Source organism: Salvia miltiorrhiza, chromosome 3, assembly GCF_028751815.1.
Source record: "Salvia miltiorrhiza cultivar Shanhuang (shh) chromosome 3, IMPLAD_Smil_shh, whole genome shotgun sequence".
In the NCBI taxonomy this organism is placed as follows: domain Eukaryota; kingdom Viridiplantae; phylum Streptophyta; class Magnoliopsida; order Lamiales; family Lamiaceae; genus Salvia; species Salvia miltiorrhiza.
Window position 1 is genome coordinate 20,724,525 of NC_080389.1, and position 12,036 is coordinate 20,736,560.

At 41.1% G+C, this 12,036-nt stretch overlaps 1 non-coding gene across 1 annotated transcript; it reads right to left on the reverse strand.

Moving 5' to 3' along the window:
* Positions 1-10,433: 10,433 nt before the first annotated feature.
* Positions 10,434-10,540, reverse strand: LOC131019238 (small nucleolar RNA R71). Its single transcript, XR_009100158.1, has one exon. It is a non-coding gene; the product is annotated as a small nucleolar RNA R71 (small nucleolar RNA).
* Between the last annotated feature and the right edge of the window lie 1,496 nt (positions 10,541-12,036).

A 12,036-nucleotide genomic window follows, 5' to 3' on the forward strand; every position in this document is an offset into this window, starting at 1 on the left:
GGCTGTGGTTTCTAAAAAATGGAGAGATATGCTGGATGACGAAGAATCTTTTGACGAGGACGATCTTATGTTCTCTTAGTCTTGCTTGGTTTGCAGGTTCTTGTGTCCCTCCATTTTGGTCTGCTCTGGATCTTCCGAGCTGATGCTGGTCTGCTTTGGATCTACCGAGCTGATGGTCTGCTCTGGCTCTGGGGAACTGGTGTTGGCTGCTCTGGTGTTTACTGCCCTGGCGAGGTCTGCTCTGGCTCTGCGGCTCTGGTGTAGTCTGCTCTGGCTCTGTTGCTCTGGTGTAGTCTGCTCTGTCTCTGCTGCTCTGGTGTAGTCTACTCTGTCTCTGCTGCTCTGGCTCTGCGCAGCCTTGGCCGGAAGGGTGGCTTGCTCTTCCTTATGTTGTTGTGGTTGCGGCTTTCCCTTTGCGTTGTTTGCTCCCTTTTTGCGAGGGTTTTGTTGTTTTTTTTTCGTTTTTTTTTTTTTTGCTTTCTTTTTTGAGGCTCAACTCCTTGATTTCATGGAATAGACAGCCATAGCCGAGAAAGGAAAGTAAATCCCGAAGATTTGATGCAAGGATGCAGAAGACGGAGGAGAAACTGGAAGAATCTAGAAGAAGGGAAAGTTGACTCCAGCATGCTGCTGGAAGATGTCTTCAATCGGATCAATCAAGGATTGCGCTAAAGAAGGAAAGAAGATCTCGATGAAGATATGAAGCTGGCGCAGCTAGGGTTAGCCCCCTACCAGTTTGCAGTATAAAAGAACTAGACGTGCAGCGTGAAGAAGCTCTTGGCCCATCAAACTTTTGCTTAGTTTATTACTTTTGAATTCTGCCGATTTGTGGCATCTAAACAATTTACAGTTCCAGTACTTTATTACTTTCATTTTCAATTCATGCAAGGAACAAGATTAAGGCTCGTGGCCTTAGGTACTCTTTCATTAATTCAAGTATTTCCTTTTTTGTTACATGTTGTGTTTATTTCATTTTGCATTTATGTTTACTGCTATGTGTGAGTAGTCCCTTCAGTGAGGTTTAAGGGGTGGAAATAATTGTTGTCAATATGTAAACATTCGTGAGGCATTTGTTCTTTCGGTTGAGTCTCGTGGTTCCGGACGGATCTGTGCCAAGCCATGGACAGTATGGGCCTAACGGATGATCTCCGTTTGGTAAAACGTTGTCCGTATTAAGCAAAGGCCAGGGAATACCAGGGCGTGACAACCAGTATACCCACGACCGAGTAGCTGAGCAGCGTCAACAAAAGGCGTTGTAGATCCGGAAGGTGAGGAAAGGATTGATGGGATACACTATCCTTCCTCAGTATTGGGCTTCACTAGAAACTATCCATTAACTGTGACGAGGCATAAAGCAATGGTTATCAAACGAGGAAGGTAACTTCTACGCCGTAGCATGTCTATGACTGGTCGGCTGACAAGGCGAAAATGGTTGTGTCCAGGAGGTATGTGTCACTCAAAGTGCAGAGTTGGGGACCTCGGGAGAGAAGGTTTATGACGGTCATACTTGGTGAGTAACGGGTATGACTACTACCTAAGGATGAGTGAAGCACTTCCTTGTGACCGGGGATTGTGTGACGTTCGGACCATGTGATCACAATGGACTCAACCATCCTAAGTGTGAAGTATAGCCTCTTGAAACGCCCCAATGTCTTTGGGTCACGCCTTGAGTCTATACGGATCATGGCCGAATCATCAGTATGCCTATGACCGAAATAAATATTGACATCAGTATGACCTAACCATAAACCTTACCCCCTTGTTATTATTGATCTTTGTTTAAGTTTCTTGTGCAGAGTATACAGATTGAGACCTGTGACACCTCATTTTGTCATTAGAGAACAAAGTGGTTCCTCACTCCCTGTGGGATTCGACCCTATACTTGCTACTAAGACTTATTCCTAGTTGCGAGAAGTAGGAGTGTGTACTGTCCGTCTAGGGCATACACAAGTATTTTGATCGTATCGCACGACAGGTGCGTGTCACACCTTAGCCAATGAAGTGACAACATCTCACAACGGCATGAATTTCGAAGACCTTCTCTCCAATGAAACTATTCAGAACTCCACCTATAAATAGTGCCGAGGATCAACCTCATATCTTCACCGATTTAATTACATATCCAAAGCTCTGCAGAAATTGCTACTCAGGCTCAACCTTTCACAAAAGATTGAATCGAATAAGAGAGTCATCAAAGCTTAAGTCATCAGAACATCTGATCACCAAAACTCTCTTAAACCTCTAGGCATAAATCTCATATACATCTTAAGCCTAGAATTTGATTACGCGAGAGCATGTTCTCAAGTAATCCTAGTTGGAAGATAAGTTCAAACCCCTCTTTGTTTAGAGTTAAGCGTTTGAAGTTAGAGCGAGTTCAAACTAGTGTTCTGACTCAGAGTTCTTAGTGTGTGTTATTGCACTAAGAGGAGAAAGAGAAATCCAACCCAGTGTGTTGGTGCTGGAACGGTTGTTTCAGTTGTTCTGGTTTGCTTTGCACCTGTAAACATTGCAGTCAGGTTTGCTGTGCACCCGCAAGCACAAGCGAGTAATTGTCAGATCATTTTTTTGATGTAGATGTAGGAACGTTGTTTTTCGAACCACGTAAAAATCCATTGTGTTCTTACTTGCTTTTATATTCAGTATTTTTGCGCATATCTTTGTTTCTATAATACTGACTAACTGAAAAGAGTAACTAAGGGATTCTCTGTGAAGAAAATCTATCAAGGCTATTTCACTAAGTTTAATATTCCGCTGCTAGAGTTATAGGTTTACCTGATCAATCTTCTGATAGTCAGTTAAATAAGTAACTGTACTCTGTTTTACTTACGACTGAAGTTAATTGACCAGCTCAATTAACTGAAGTCACTCACTGAACCTCTGTTTCAGTATCAGTCGCCACCTCTTATCAACTGAACCGAGCATTTTCAAAGCAGTAAAACTATCTTTCAGTTGAAAGGTGTTTGTTTTAAGTAAACATTTGAAAAATAGCTTACTGGTTTATCCCCCCCCCATACACCTGTCCTTTCAACCCTCAGGGACCCAACAATAATTTTTATTATTTATTCCATATCTTTGCTCCACCGTTCAATCTCCTAACATTTTGGTGAAGTCTACAATACAAATTTCATTGTACTTTGTAATTGCAAACTACGTGACATGTATAATGTAGTTAGTTAGTAATGTATTTTGTTATAATTAAATTTCTAATTATGAGTGTTTTACCAAAAAAAAATGTTTTTGTAATGAAATTATTTATGACAATAATTGGAATTGTTGTAAAACGTTTTGTAACTTATCTCCTTTATTTATGGCCATAACTTTCCAAAGACTGATTTTCACAAATTGATTCATGTACCAATAATAAGAATTAAAAGTAATTAAACAATTATGAATATTTCTAACTTGAAATTAAATATATAAAATATGATTATTTATCAAACAAATAATGATGCCATATAAGATATAAATTATTTACTCTTTGTTGACGATAGTTATGTCCCTCACTATTTTTAATTGTGTAGCCAGTGTGATTTTCATTGGTACCATTTTATTCCCTTCGTCCCATTTGAATTGTCTCATTTTCTATTATGGGTTGTCCCATTTGAAATAGCCCAACCCACAAATAAAAAGATATTAGCCTTTAACTTTGGGTTATCCGGTAATACCCCGTTTCCTTGTAGCTAAGATTAGAGTATTTTTTAAGTCGGTAGTTAAGGTGATTCACGCCGGATAAAGAAAATGATTTATTTAATTCCAACAAAAATGATTTACAAAAAAAAAAAAGCTTTTGTAAATATTTTTAGTTATTTAAATTTTTTTGTGCATTATATATTTATTTAAACTCAATATGTGACTAAGTGAAATACTCTACATATGAGTAGTATGAAATGAGTGTAGGTTCGATGGCAAGGGGTGGGAGCCGAAGAATTTGTTGTGTGAGATCAAATGTATTTTGTGGAGTTGGGCTAGTATTTTTAATTTGCGTGGTGTGGAGCAAAACTTTGCCTCATGGTGGTCTTCAGATTCCATGGCTCCTTTTCTGTAAACTGTTGGGTACCTCTGGTACCAACTTCTCTTTCCTTTTTTTTTATATATAGTTTACTTTTTCTTATAAAAAAAAAATGAGTAGTATGAATATTTTTTTTTGATTTAAATTAAAATCTATGTTTCATTTTATTATTAAAGTGTGTTGAGGTTTAAATATTTTATTTATTTATTTTTATTTGGACCTTAATTTTCTAGTACAATCATGAAAAGAGTAAATTGTTGCCAACACGTAATCTAAGCTGCCACCCTTATTCACCCAATCCCATCTGCCGCCCTATTCACCCAATGCCTGCCCAATCCATACCTTCAATTCTTCTCTTAATGCCCTTTAAAATCTCTTCCTCACACGTCAAACTCCCCATTCCAACAACAAGTTTCAATTGGTAAATTCCTCATTTCCTCTTAATTTCTCTTGAAACAACAAGAACAATTTCTTAACTATTTTATGCAAATATTTTATGCAGAAGCAAGCACTTCATAATTCACATCTTCAAGGTGAATGCTCCTAATCTATGCAGACCTCTACTTAAGAAGCAAGAAACATGAAACCAACACCTAATTTAAAAAGTAAAAAATCGAGACAAGATTTACGTGGTTCGGCCATTAAGACCTACATCCACAGGTGTTTACGAGTTCTTCCACTATGCTTCGAGATAATTACATTTTACCAGTGTTGCTCCGAAAATAAATCATCATTCCCCCCCCCCCCTCTTTTCATATACAAGAGCTCTATTTATAGATAACTAATTGGGTCTAACCCTAAAGCCCATGAAGCCCAACTTGGTGGTAAAGCTGGCTCTGGAAGCGCTTCACTCTGGCAGGGCTGTCGGCAGAGCTGTCTCTAGTTGAACTCTGGCTCTGGCAGGCTGTCTCTAGTAGCTCTGGCTCTGGCAGGTTGTCTCTGGTAAGGCGAGTAGCTCTGCGCTCTGGCAAGGCGGGTAGCTCTGCTCTCTGGCACGACGGGTAGCTCTGGCTCTATCAGCTTGGCTCTTCCACGCCGCACTCTGGCGAGGCGGTTTCTGGTAGTGCTGCCTCTGGCAGGGCTGTCTTTGGTAAAGCGGGCTCTGGTAGCGCTGCACTTGGTATTGCTAAGCATAGTACTGATGAGTATTTTAGTCCTTATCAATATTCCATTTTGGTATTCCAAGCAAGGCCACCTGTCGTGATCTTAGGACCTCGCATATTTCACCCCTCATCACTCATTTTCTCTTAATTTCTCTTGAAACAACAACAATTTCTAAACTATTTTATGCAAATATTTTCTGGAGAAGCAAGAGCACTTTATAATTCACGTCTTGAAGGTGAATGCTCCTAATCTATGCAGACCTCTACTTACTCCTTTTGCAAATCTCATGTTAAAACGCTGAGAAACTCACACATTTACATTATCAACCCACAACAAACCAACATTTGTATTTGACTTCAAGCTACAAAAAAAAAGAACAAACTTTATATATGCTTACATATTTGTATATCTACTGGCACTTGGATTTGAGCAAGGACATTAAATTTTTGCAATGAAAGAAAGAAGTTTGGAATTTATGGAGTCTTGAATTTCTATTTTTAAAGAAAAGAAAAAAGAAAGTTTGAGTCTTTGGCCTTGTTTCCAGCTTTTGAATCGTGTATGTGTTGTGTGTGTTGGGCTGAGTCGAGCGGCGTTGGGAAGGCGGCAGGCTTGCTGCCGACCATCCGGCCGAGTGCAGGAGAGAGGGAGGCGCCGGAGTGCGCAGCGAAGAGAGAGAGGGCCGCGGGACAGAGGGAGGTCACGGCACGGCGGCTCCACCGCTGCAGCCGGGCTGAGGACGGAGAGAGAGACAGAGGGAGTCCAGTGCTCACCGGTGAAAGAGAGGGAGGCAGGGGCTTGGGGCGTGCGGTGGCTGGGTCTGCTGGCCGCTGCAGTCATCGAAGGTTCAGAGCCGGTGGGGGGGTTGTGAGGGAGGGGGCAGTCGTGGCGCGCCGTCTATGAGCGGGGAGCAGGGAGGTCGGCGTCGTGTCACTGGAGAATGAGAGAGAAGTAGCCAGAGTTTAGAGAGGGGCTTAGGGTCGAGCTCAGCGGCGGAGACTCTTTAGCCGTGCGGTCGCCGGAAATCGACGGCGGAGGCAGTGCCTAAGGGAGATCAGAGTGGCGGCGACGGCGGCAGCCGAAGGACGGCGCTGCTACCGTCCGCCGGAAGAGGGAAGATGGAGAGCTGGGCCTTTATTTTATTTAAACAGTTGGGCCGATTTTAAATGAGTCTTGGTCTGAAATTCTTTTAAAAAAAAAAGAGACTTGGACTGTTTTATGTAATTGTTGGGCTTTACTTTTAAATTTAAGGTATTGGTCTTATTTTATTTATTTATTTATCTAATTCCAATTAAATTATTAATTAGACCTTATATTTGGATTTGATTAATTAATTATTTTTAAGGTATGATTGCATAATATTATATTAATATTATGGGCATATAATAAGTATAAATTACTTATTATATGAGTTGAGCATGAAATGATATGCACTAAATATTTTTCTTGCAAATGATAGTATTTATGATTTTAATTGGTTTTATTTATAAAATCAATTATTAAAGAAAAACGATTAAGGTTATCGTTGGTGTCCTTAATTCAAGAATTTTGGTTTTTATTTATTTATTCATTAAATTTTGATAACTCGGCTAAGTGAATCCTAGAATGCTAAACACTTTCTCTATGACTTGAGCTTAGATTTAAGAGACCTATTAAGAATAGATTTCTTATAGGCTTTGAGGATCAGAAGGATTAGCACTGCTATTTCGTGACAGTTTACGAGTAAACTACAGGCTTTGCCTAATCAGGTGGGCTTACTTTCCAAATGTATGATTGAGTATTAAGCTCTAAATGTTTCATGAAATGAAAACTGTTTATCCAATAAATATTTTTGTGTGCTCTGCTATGCTTAAGGCTCGCAATTTATGAATCGATCGAGGTTCTCTTATGACCTAACACGTTGTTTGAGAATTATGTACAATTGTTAGTTGTTTCGGTGGGTTGATCTCCATCGGGCACTAATTCATGTAAAAGGCGTTATAAGGGTGCTTGACTGGATGTGTTCCAGAGCATGTATCATATAAGGCCTGCCTGGATAGCGTCCCGAGGTCAATTCAACTTGCCTGAGTTACGTCCTCAGGACAAGTATTGATTTATGCCTAATTGTTCTAATTTTGGGGGTTTACATGCGCATATTTTAAGTTAAATCTTCAGGAAATTGGTGCGTTTTATGGTTTGTTTTATGCTTTTCAGGAGATTTAGGTCTTATAGATGGAAGAGTGCGATTTTGGAGATTTTGGGGGTAAGAATGGTGTTTTTAGGCACACTTTGTTATGCAGAGCTAAACTTCTCTATGAAGGCCCGTGCCAGAGTAGAGAAGCCCGCTTCAGAGCAGAGGAGTGCGCTCCAGAAGTCGCCAGCGAAATCTGCTCAAGCCAGAGAAATGAGAAAGCCAGAGCGGAGAGCCAGAGCAGCGAAATGAGAAAAACGCCAGAGGAATCGAGGCGAGCGCGGAAATGTCAGAGGAATCGAGGCGAGCGCGGAAATGCCAGAGGAATCGAAGCGAGCGAGGAATCGCCAGAGGAATCGAAGCGAGCGAGGAATCGCTAGAGAAATCACTTCGCTACTGGAAACATAAGGGTCAGAGGAATCGCTATGCCAGAGGAATCAAACGCCAGAGAAATCACCATTTCTCTGGAGTCAGAGAAATCACCATTTCTCTGGAGTCAGCGAAATCAAGAAGCCAGTGTAGCCAAGTCATCACCAGAGGAGTCAAGAGTCAGAGCAGAGAAGATAGAAGTCCATTACAGCGGAATCGAGAAGCCAGAGAAATCACCATCCCTCTGGCGAAAGCCGGAGCGGAAACCATCCCGCTGGCGATAGCCAGAGCGGAAGCCATTCCGCTGGCGAGAACCCCGAATTCGGCCAGGGAGGAGATTATTTCCGGGCGCGCGTCATAGCTGGATAGTTGCCTTATTTTGCACGATTCTATTGCCTTTAGAGTTCTACTTTGCATGGCAACTTTCATGGTGATCCAAAAGGATTTGAAGTCTATAAATAGGGCCATACTTTTCATTGTAAAATCATCAATCCCTTGCCCTAATTTTTGGAGTTCTGCCGTGAAGAAGCATCCAGCGCTGCACTGCTCCGAAGCTTAGGAATTTACTTGCTTTCATAGTTTTTCATAGTTTTCTAATTCATTGCTTTAAGTTAGATTTCAATTCAGTTTTTAGTTTATTCTTGGATTGTGATTGCGTGACACAATTACACGTTCAAGACATTTACGGTATTTCGTATTTAAATTCAATTTCTTTCGTTTAATCATGTTCATGTTTTTCATTCATGTTTATGGTTTCGTTTTAATTATGCAATTTAAATTATGCACTTTAGTTTCACGTTTAGATTAGAAGTCTTTAAATTTACAAGTATTTAATTTCATAAGTAGGTTTAATTTAAGTTCTTTAAAATCTTGCCTAGGGTTTAATAGTTTAATTCGCCTAGTTTAATTTTAAGTTCGGTTTTTACTTAAGTTTTTAATTCCAAGTTTTAGTTTAATAATCAAACTCTTTACTGCTTTCTTTTATTGCTTTTTCCTACGATACTACTAAAACCCCTTAAAGACTTTCCTTGTGAGATCGACTTGGGTTAGCTTACACGTTACAATAGATCTCGTACTTTTGCGAGTCAATCTAGAGTAGTGTTTAGGTTGAGTCAAGTATCATGGGAATGAGGGATCTGTCGGTGGCTAAAAGGTCCAGGATCACAGCAAGTAACAAAATAGAGTGTGACAATAGCGTGCTAATAAACTGAAATGTTTTAACATGCTAGAAGTTCTTTTGCTTTAAAATCTTCTATGTTATGTCATGAATGATTGGATAAACTGCTCTTACGAAAAATGAAATGTTTTAGAAAATGCATGCCCACTAAGTACATTAGTACTTAGCCCAAATATTTTCAAATATTTTTCAGGTTAATGGCTGGTATTGACGGTGTAGAGCTGAGGCTATAGTTCAACTTCGTGTTTTGACTCCTGCTGTAGCACTAGCCTAATTATCCATTTTTCGCTTTTCTAACTTAAGACGTTATTATATTTCAAAATGATTTCCCTTGTCGAGCTTAGACTCTATCTTTGAAGTATTATGTTAATGATCATTTGTTATCAGAAGCATGGAACTAAACTTCTGATCCTAAGGCTTTGTTATGTTGTTGATTGATCAATGTCATTTGATATCCTTCTTTCTTCGTTCAAAGGGACATCACTCGACTATTTACCCGAGCATTTGAATTCCACAAGGTTCTTCCCTTGTTTCTTTTCTATTATTTAGTTGCACCTTGATTATAGTTAGTGCTTCAAGAGTTGGGGTGTGAATTCTAACTTTGAGTATTGTCATTTGATTGGCATCTCTCAATGCCTTTCATTTTATCTCGTTGGATTATGAATACCCGATTTAACGGGTAGATTGGCAAGTTTATTCAGCTTGGTTAAGTTTTTCATTAGTTTCCTATTTCTTTTTGCCTTGAAGAAGTCGGGTCGTTATATATCCCATTTAAAATGTCTCACTTTACACCTTTATCACACAATTCTTAATCTTCATGCCCATTTTTTTGAGACATTTCAAATAGAATGGATGGAGCATTATTTACAATTCATGCCAAAGTTTCATACTACTGGTTGTTATTTTTTAATTTGAATCAAGTTCTCTAACTTGTTTTTGAATTTGTCCATTTCTTAGATCCTAATTAGTATATAATAGAAAAAAAAGAAAATTGAAGGATAAATAAATGAGATCTAAAAATTGGACAATGAGATCTACCAGAGCAGAGCGCAGGAGATGAGGAACTAGAAACGCCAGCCAGATCTGACTCTGAGCCTTCAGAGCAGCCAACGAAAGAGGACGCCAGCTCTGCCGATACAGAGCACACGACAGAAATGGCAAAACAAGCTAAGGAGGAAGAGGCCAGCTCCGCCAATTTCAGCCCTAGGCAGAATTTAAACAAGGAAAAGAAGGAGATGGCCCAGAACATGGAATACATGGGAGACTTCACCAGGCCGGTGATTGGAGATACCAATACGTCGGCAATTGTGCTTTCCACTGCTGTGAGAAACTACAATCTCAAACCCAATGACTCGAATTTACTGCCGGTGTTTCATGGGATGCCAAGCGAGGATGCGTTGCAATTCATTCGGGATTTTTGCACACAAGTGCAAATGATTCCTCTGCTTACTCTCACGGAGGACTAACTCAAGCTCAAGTGCTTCCCCTATGCACTTAAAGACCGGGCCAGGACGTGGATGCTCTCTCTGCCGCCCAACTCTATCACTACGTGGGGAGATGCTTGTGAAAAATTCATGCTGAAATACTACCCAAGCCACAAAACACAGGAGCTGAGAACAAAAATAATGGAGTTCACCCAAGGAGCGGATGAGCCTTTGCATGAAGCTTGGGAGAGATACGAAGAACTCCTCCGTCAATGCCCTCAACATCAATTCACTAATGTTATGTTGATGCAGTTCTTCTACGATGGGTTAGTGCAAACTGCCCAATTTATGGTGGACAACACGGCAGGAGGAAACATAGCTCGGAAGACTGCGGCAGATCTGAAAGAGATTTTCAAGACCTTGGCCGAAAGCTCCCAATAGAAGTCAGTCCGTGGACGGAGAGTGGAGGCTAGTGCCGTGACAAATCAGTTCGAGATGCAGCAGCAATTGGCTTCGATCATGCGAGAAGTTCAACAGCTCAAGATGGAAAAGATGGAAAATTCTCCAGTTCAGAGCTCAGCGCCGCCGATGACAACTCAGCCGAATCCAGCTCTGCCAATGTCAACTCCGCAGAACCCAGCCATGCAGTATGTTGAGCAGTGTGGTATCTGTGGAGATTTCAGCCATGGAGCTAATGAGTGCCATAGAATGTGAGAGTTTACTCCGGAAGGACAAGCTGAGGTCTATGCAGCACAAGGATTCCAAACCTACAATCAAGTGCAGAACAGACCATATGGCCAGAATATGAATCAAGGTCCACAGAATATAATTGGAGGATGGAGAGTTCAGCCGAATGTTGGATGGGGAAATCAAAATTTTGGGGGGAATCAATTCTGTCGACCACCCCAAATGGGCTATCAACAACAACAACAGTATTTCCCACCACAGCAGGGGTCTTCTAAACCATACAGACCACAATACCAACAGCAGCAATCCATTCCGCAACAGAGTGCGCAGCCGATTCCACCACAAAAATCCACGCTCAAAGAAACGCTGCAAGCCTTTATGGAGATCAGCAAACAAAGTATGGAGTCCCAAGCATCTACAATCAAAAGGCTTGAAACAACGGTTGGACAACTTTCCGGTGCCTTGAATCAAATTCAACAACAACAGCAGCCCGTGAAGTTTCATGGCCAACCTGCTCAGCCACATCAAGCTCTAGCTGTAACTGTTCTCCGCAGTGGTAAGATGTTAGATAACAAAGTGGATGTTCCAACACAAACCAGAGCAGAGGAACCGTCCCGCCAGAGTAGAGCCGATTCCTCTGGCTTTACCAGAACAGAGCTATCGAACTCTGCTCAATCCAGACCAGAGCTGCCAAGCTCAGCTCTGCCCAGCTCGACTGATGGAGAAAAGGCAGACCAGCAAAAGGAAGGAGAGAAGGAGAAGGAGGTCAAGCTCCACAAAGCTTCTACACCTTATCGACCACCGATTCCCTTCCCGGGCAGATTGAGCAACGAGAAGCAGGACCAACAGTTCACCGACTTCTACAACATGCTTGCCAAGGTTAACGTGAATCTCCATCTCCTTGATGTGATCAGAAAGGTCCCGGCATATGTGAAGTTTTTCAAGGAATTGGTCTCCAACAAGCGGAAGTTCGGAGACAATGAGAAAATTCTAGTCTCAGAAGTAGCAACCTCAATCATGCAACAATCCCTACCACCAAAGCAGCGCGATCCAGGTAGCTTTGTAATTAATATTTCTTTGGGAAATGGTAAGGAAGCCA